Source organism: Lutra lutra, chromosome 6 (genome assembly GCF_902655055.1).
Source record: "Lutra lutra chromosome 6, mLutLut1.2, whole genome shotgun sequence".
Taxonomy (NCBI): Eukaryota; Metazoa; Chordata; class Mammalia; order Carnivora; family Mustelidae; genus Lutra; species Lutra lutra.
In genome coordinates this window covers 136989138-136996422 of record NC_062283.1, presented here as the reverse complement: position 1 = coordinate 136996422, position 7285 = coordinate 136989138, and the positions used below count along the sequence as shown (strand labels likewise).

The window sequence follows — 7285 nt, the reverse complement described above, 5'->3', positions numbered from 1 at the left end:
GCTAAACAATTAGGTGAAAATCTATTATTTAAGCCTAAAACCTAGCACCATTTACATATGAAAATGTAAGGGCCTATTCAGCCAGAGTGGCCCCACCCCGGTTGAACTGCCATTTTGCTGTAAAACTTAAATTGACCTTGTCCCCCCCACCCCAGGGGTATTTATTTAAAAGCAAGTTCGGGAAACCAGTCCCAGGTAACAAAGTCCAAATACAAGGTGGGTCAGGCCAGGTGGAGGTATTCAATCAGTGGGGGCGCATATTGTCTCCTAGCTACCAAGGAGTATGGGCACCGTCCTTTGGGCACCTGTTGGGCGCCAATTCTGAACTAGGTGATAGGCTGGTTCAAATATCTACTAGGGTAAATTGTAATTCAATTGGTCACCTAGCATCACTGTGAAGTTTCCTGTGTGTGTTACAATCTCATTGGCCACCTGTGTGTGGCCAGGCCCAACCACATGGCCTTTGCTCTATAAAAGTTAGTCTGGAAAGCAGGGAGGGGTCGTCCTCTCTGTAGGGGCGGCCCCGACTGGTCTGTTTGACGGTAGGTCTGATTCTTGATGCTTGGCGCGAAATAAAGCTTTGCTTGATCTTTGATTTGTATCAGTCTTGCTCCTTTAATCACGGCCCCATTATTGGGGTACCCAATTTTTGGGGGACCCAACAAAAATATTTTGCATTGTTATTTTTTAGTTACTATTTTTAAAGTAAACTCTATGCCCAATATGGGACTTGAACTTAAGACCCTGAGATCAAGAGTCACATGCTCCTGGCTGCTATATATAAGTGATGAGTCACTAAATTCTACTCCTGAAAGCAATATTGCACTGTATCTTAACTAACTAGATTTTTTTTTTTTTTTAAAGATTTTACTTATTTGTCAGAGAGCAAAAGAGTGTGAGGGAGCACAAGCTGGGGGAGTATCAGGCCAGAGGGAAAGTAGGCTCCCTGCTGAGCAAGGAGCTGAATGGATGGAGCCACCCAGGTGTCCCAACTAACTAGAATTTAAATAAAAACTTGAAACGGGGTGCCTGGGTAGCTTAGTGGGTTAAAGCCTCTGCCTTCAACTTAGGCCATGATCCCAGGGTCCTGGGGTCGAGCCCCGCATCGGGCTCTCTGCTCGGCCGGGAGCCTGCTTCCTCCTCTCTCTCTGCCTGCCTCTCTGCCTGCTTGTGATCTCTGTCTGTCAAATAAATAAATAAAATTTTTTTTTTAAGATTTTATTTATTTATGGGGCGCCTGGGTGGCTCAGTGGGTTAAGCCGCTGCCTTTGGCTCAGGTCATGATCCCAGGTCCTGGGTTCGAGCCCCGCATTGGGCTTTCTGCTCAGCGGGGAGCCTGCTTCCTCCTCTCTCTCTGCCTGACTCTCTGCTTACTTGTGATTTCTCTCTGTCAAATAAATAAATAAAAAAAAAATCTTTAAAAAAAAAAAGATTTTATTTATTTATTTGACAGAGAGAGATCACAAGTAGACAGAGAGGCAGGCAGAGAGAGAGAGAGAGGGAAGCAGGCTCCCTGCTGAGCAGAGAGCCCGATGCGGGACTCGATCCCAGGACCCTGAGATCATGACCTGAGCCGAAGGCAGCGGCTTAACCCACTGAGCCACCCAGGCGCCCTCAAGTTTTTTTTTTTTTTTTAAGATTATATTTATTTGGGGCGCCTGGGTGGCTCAGTGGGTTAAGCCGCTGCCTTCGGCTCAGGTCATGATCTCAGGGTCCTGGGATCGAGTCCCGCATCGGGCTCTCTGCTCAGCAGGGAGCCTGCTTCCCTCTCTCTCTCTCTCTGCCTGCCTCTCTGTCTACTTGTGATCTCTCTCTGTCAAATAAATAAATAAAATCTTTAAAAAAAAAAAAAACTTGAAACAAACGAAAAACCGTCATATGCTCAACCAACTGAGACAGCCAGGCCCTCCCCTCCCCACACTGTTTTATTTATTTTTTCTCCAGGGGGTTTCCACCTGCACCCCCCCCCCCCACACACACACGAGGGACACAGGGCACATGCACATGCACGGCCTGGCGGGCCGCCGGGTAGCCCCCTCCTCACACTGTTTTAAACACTGTATTTTTTTAAGGCAAATTATTTCATCTACTCTAAACTCTATGGCCACCATACTGCTTGTAAGATACATCACCATTTAACACTAAGAATGAGAACCAACTGCCAATCAAACTCCAACACAAACCTTTCTAATACTTACACTTTTTATTTTATCAACAATCAACTGAACAGGAACCTACAGGAGAAAATATTTACAAACCATATATCTGAAGAGGTTAATCTCCAAAATACATATGGAACTAGGGATTCTAAGGTATAGCCATCTAACTATTTCATCATGTCATTTAGTGCAGGCATGGCCTTCTCATGGCACTGTCTTTCCCCACTTCTAGCTCTTTTCTCTGTCCCCCAACCCCCAATTTGCAAGATATAAAAATGGAAACTAAGAGGTTTAAATGATCTGTTAAATATTTTATTTTGGATCCTCTGAAAAGAAGTTCAAGCTGGGATTAAACGTGTGAAGATTTTATTAGGGGAAATGACTATATGAGCGAGTGAAATGGGGAAGGAGCTGGAAAAAAGATGGAAGAGGCATTTATTTGACCAGAAAGCAAATCTGACTCCGAATGAAAAGGAGAGCAAGAGAAAGTTGGGTGGAAGTGTCCCAGTCTCCTGTGCCATCCAAGGAAGATTCAGCAAGGCCAACAAGGAGTCCTTGAGCAGCTGTCAGCTGAGTCCCACATCTTCTAGGAATGGTCTTCTTGCCTTAGCTTCCTAGCCACACTCAGGCAATGGCTGGAGCTGCTCATAGGAGGTATGGCCAGAATGCAAAGGGAGCTATAGATTTCCGGGGGCAGCATTCGGGCTCCTGAACAATTACTCTGCTTGTATTTGGAAGCCCAGGAGGTGCATTTTCATGGCCACCACATCAAACTTCACGCTGAATTGGTACTGTAAGGACCTATTTTATATTTTTATATTTTAGTCAGAGGCTTCCATTGAGGTTAAACAATAACCTTGTTGTTTAACCTTAAACTGTCCCTGCTCCCTTTCCCCCAGGGGACTTACTTAAAAACAAGTCCCGGAAACCAGCCTCAGGTAACAAAGCTCATATACAAGGGTGGGTCAGGCCAGGTGGAGACATCCTATCTGTGGGGGGTTGCATACTGTCTCCCTGGCTACCAAGGAGTATGGGCCCCGCCCTTTGGGAGCCTTTTGGGCGCCGATGCTAACCAAGGTGATAGGCTGGGTCAAATGTCTACTATAGGGTAAATTGTAATTCAATTGGTCACCTAGAATCACTGTGCAGCTTTCTCTGTGTGTTACAATTTCATTGGCCACCTGTGCGTGGCCAGGCCCAACGGCCTTTGCCTTAAAAGCTAGTCCGTAAAGGAGAGCGAGGTCGCCCTCTCTGTAAGAGGCGCAGCCCTGGCTGGTCAGTTTGATTCTTTTTTTTTTTTTTTTTTTTTTAAAGATTTTATTTATTTATTTGACAGAGAGAGATCACAAGTAGACGGAGAGGAAGGCAGAGAGAGAGAGAGAGAGAGGGAAGCAGGCCTCTTGCTGAGCAGAGAGCCCGATGCGGGACTCGATCCCAGGACCCTGAGATCATGACCTGAGCCGAAGGCAGCGGCTTAACCCACTGAGCCACCCAGGCGCCCCTGGTCAGTTTGATTCTTGATGCTTGGCAGGAAATAAAGCTTTGCTTTACCTTCGCTTTGTATCAGTCTCGCTCCTTTAATCACGGACCCATTATTGGGGCATAACAGGTACCAAAGCCAGACCCACCCTTGACTCTTGCCTACAAGAAATTCAATTAGAGGGGCGCCTGGGTGGCTCAGTCGGTTAAGCCTCTGCCTTCAGCTCAGGTCATGATCCCGGGGTCCTGGGATCAAGCCACACTTCGGGCTCTCTGCTCGGGAGGGAGCCTGCTTCCCCCTTTTTCTCTGCCAGCCTCTCTGCCTTCTTGTGATCTCTCTCTCTGTCAAATAATTAAAATCTTAAAATAAAAAATTAAAAAAAAAATTCAATTAGACTAGCACCTTCTTTGAATGTGAAGGAAGCTGTTCTTCAGCCACTGTTTTCCCAAAAAGCAGGACAATTTTCTGTTGGGAACGGCAATTTTGCCTGGCCCTTGACACACAGGGTCTGTCTGCTAAAGATGCCTTTGTCTTGTCTGAGGAAGAGACACATTTCCATAGAATGCTTCTGTTGCTGCTCAACTTAATTCTGGGCTTTGGAGCCCTGGAGAGGTGACTCAGCCCTAGGGACACAACTCCTTCCATATGTTAAGGGTTGTTTAAGGGAAATTGTTTGAAAATTCTGTATATTTTCGCTGTTATGGTCCATGAAGTAACTTTTTTTTTTAAAGATTTTATTTGTTTATTTGACAGAGAGAGATCACAAGTAGACAGAGAGGCAGGCAGAGAGAGAGGGAGAGAGAGAGAGAGGGAAGCAGGCTCCCTGCTGAGCAGAGAGCCCTATGCGGGACTCGATCCCAGGACCCTGAGATCATGACCTGAGCTGAAGGCAGCGGCTTAACCCACTGAGCCACCCAGGCGCCCCCCATGAAATAACTTTTAAAGAAAAGAAGGAAATAAAGAAAGATGGAGATGGGGGTGAGGGAGAAGGAAAGCAACATCAGGAAAGCAACTTACAAAGAAGGTTCACCTACGTTACATTATTGACCCATTACTGTGAGCAGTGAATAAAAACAGGTTGGGTGATCTTACTATTTCCTTTTTCTTTTTTTAAAGTAGGCTATATACAACATAGGGCTCAAACTCACAACCCCAAGATCAAAAGTTGCATGCTCCACTGACTGAGCCAGCCAGATGCCCCTTATGATTCCCATTTTATAAAATGTGGAAATTGAGATTAAAAAAGTTAAACCACTTGCCCAAATTTCCATTGCTCATGAAGGCAGAGATGGAAACACAGCCCATGTCTTTTGCCCTCCTCCAATAAGACGATCTACACAATACCAATAAAGAAATAATAAATGAACAAAGTGAATGTTACATCTGATGGACTGAAAACTGTTGACTCACAGACAGCATTGAATCCAGGATCATGAATTCCTGTATCTCATTTTAGTAATCAGGCACTTCCCCAACAACTGTTAGTATCTTTCTGGATGGACAGAGGGGAATAGGATGATAATATTTAACATTAAATTGAAACGGTCATATGGTGTTATTTCTAAGAAAGTGCTTTTGCATTTTATATGTTGTGCAGAATTGCCGACAATATAATGAGTGTGCAGGTTCTTGAGTCAGATTATCTGGGTTCAGATTATGGTTTTTATCGCTGTTGTGTGACAGTGGATAAACCACTCAGTTCTTTGGTTGAATTCCTTCTGAGGTAATGTAAAACGGAGGTCATAATATTGTTGCTTCACAGGGTTGTTTTGAGAATTAAATAAGATAACACATTTAGAAGACAATAAGTGTAGTGAATATATACCTAGAAACCCTATCATTCTGAAAAAAAAAAAAAAAAAAAAAAAGAACTTGTTGTTCAAGATTAATAACAGTGGGTATTTCCTAAATTTTCCAGTATTTACTATACACTTTAGCAAAGTCATTCCTCTTTGACTGTATTAATTTGTTTGTAGTTTTGTTACAGTCCTAGTCTTGTGGCAAATGAAAATAACCTCTTAGATTTTCATGGCATTTCCTGCAAATATTTTTCCATATGGTCACATTACTGATACATCTTTTTCTCTGTAGTGACGCTTACCGCCAGGTGTCAGCAGAACAGACTTTGTTGTTTACCAAAAATCCTATATTCTAATATGCAAATAAAATGATTCAGACCTATAATATATATCCACTCAACTCAAAATACTAGCATACTCATATTATTCATTTTGGTAAAATCTTTAAAATTTTTCATTTAATCAAATAATGAAATTCATTACAATCTTCAATGAGATAGTCACTGGGCTATATACTACAGTAAATGTCAAGGAAGAAGTCACTGAGCAGCCATCCTTGTCTAGCTGGGATGAGACTGATCTGCATAAAACCACCAAGAAAGTTAAAGATAGAAGATAAGTTCTAATTTGCATGGTGAAGGTCATAAGAGCTACGGAAATTCAGAGCACTATAAGAATGGTAAGGCGGGAAGGAAAGGTTATGCTTGGAGATGAGAAGAGGCAGTTTGGCCATTAATGTCTCACCATGAGTGAGTTAACTTCTCTGTGATTCCTGGGTCCTTGTTTATGACATTAAATGCATTAAAATACCTAGTGCAATCTACATGAGGTAGGATTGAATGGAGTTTCAAGAATGGGCAAGTTGTCATTAGTGGAAAATGATTCCATTGACAGGAATAATCAAAGCTAGAGATGGGGATGTTTCAAGTAGTGGAGATAAAAGTCTTTTAAAAAGTTTGATATATGCAATGAGAAAAAAGGTTCACAGGTAGTAGTAGTCTTTGGCAATTTTCTAATTTTCCATTGCAAATAGCAAATTCTTTCTTGTATGGCAAAGGAACTTTCATTCAACATTTACTGCTTCTCTGCTTCTTGGCTCAGGTTATAATCCTAGAGAATTAATCCTTCCACAGTGCAAAAACTCCTTAAGAAAGGAAACAGAGTTGTGTCAAAGAATAACCCAAAGTCATAAAGTCACTTAATTATAAAGTCACTTAATTATAGTACATTGTTTACTTATTTAGAAAGAGGATAAATCAGTACACTGATTTCACCCCACAGAGACAAAATAGGATTTATTAAAAGAGGGAAGAAAGGAGAGAAAAGTAATTGTAGCCTGAGAAGAGTGAATCTTGTTTGCACAACTGTTATGGGTTATCTGGTTAGGTGCAGGAGTCAGTCTGGACAGTCCTTAAGTAGGCTGACTAGGGGGGGTACAAAAATATCTTAATTGTTTATAAATTTTCTAGTAAACTTTTGTGAGGTAATTGATGAAGCCGCACGAGAGGCTGTCTCTCTGTAATGTCTGCCAGTATCTTTCTACAAGCACCTCATTCTTAGTTGCACAGGGTCTGCACTACTTCCCTCAATATACCTACCTTTTTTGCAAACCTGTTTCTCCTACATCCTTACTTTTCACTGGATCCTCTTCTGAGCCCTAATTTAAAAGTGATCATAAGCTGGGGTGCTCTGTAGTGTAGTTTCTATTAAAAAGAGTTATTTATAATCATAAACATTTTTTCTAACATGAATTTAAAATGTTAAACAAAAATATGCAAATTTTAAGTTTTCTTTGTTTCTTGCATTCATCTAAGGATTAACAAAACACCACATAGAACAGTATTAAC

The 7285-nt window shown here is 42.1% G+C and overlaps 1 long non-coding RNA gene across 1 annotated transcript in view; it reads left to right on the top strand.

Annotated features, from left to right (window-relative positions):
- The first annotated feature begins 4038 nt into the window (after positions 1-4038).
- Positions 4039-7285, top strand: part of LOC125102804 (uncharacterized) — a 14370-nt gene continuing 11123 nt past the window's right edge. The window contains exon 1 of the long non-coding RNA XR_007128196.1: positions 4039-4052. This is a non-coding gene — a long non-coding RNA (uncharacterized LOC125102804). The remainder of the gene's footprint in view (positions 4053-7285) is intronic.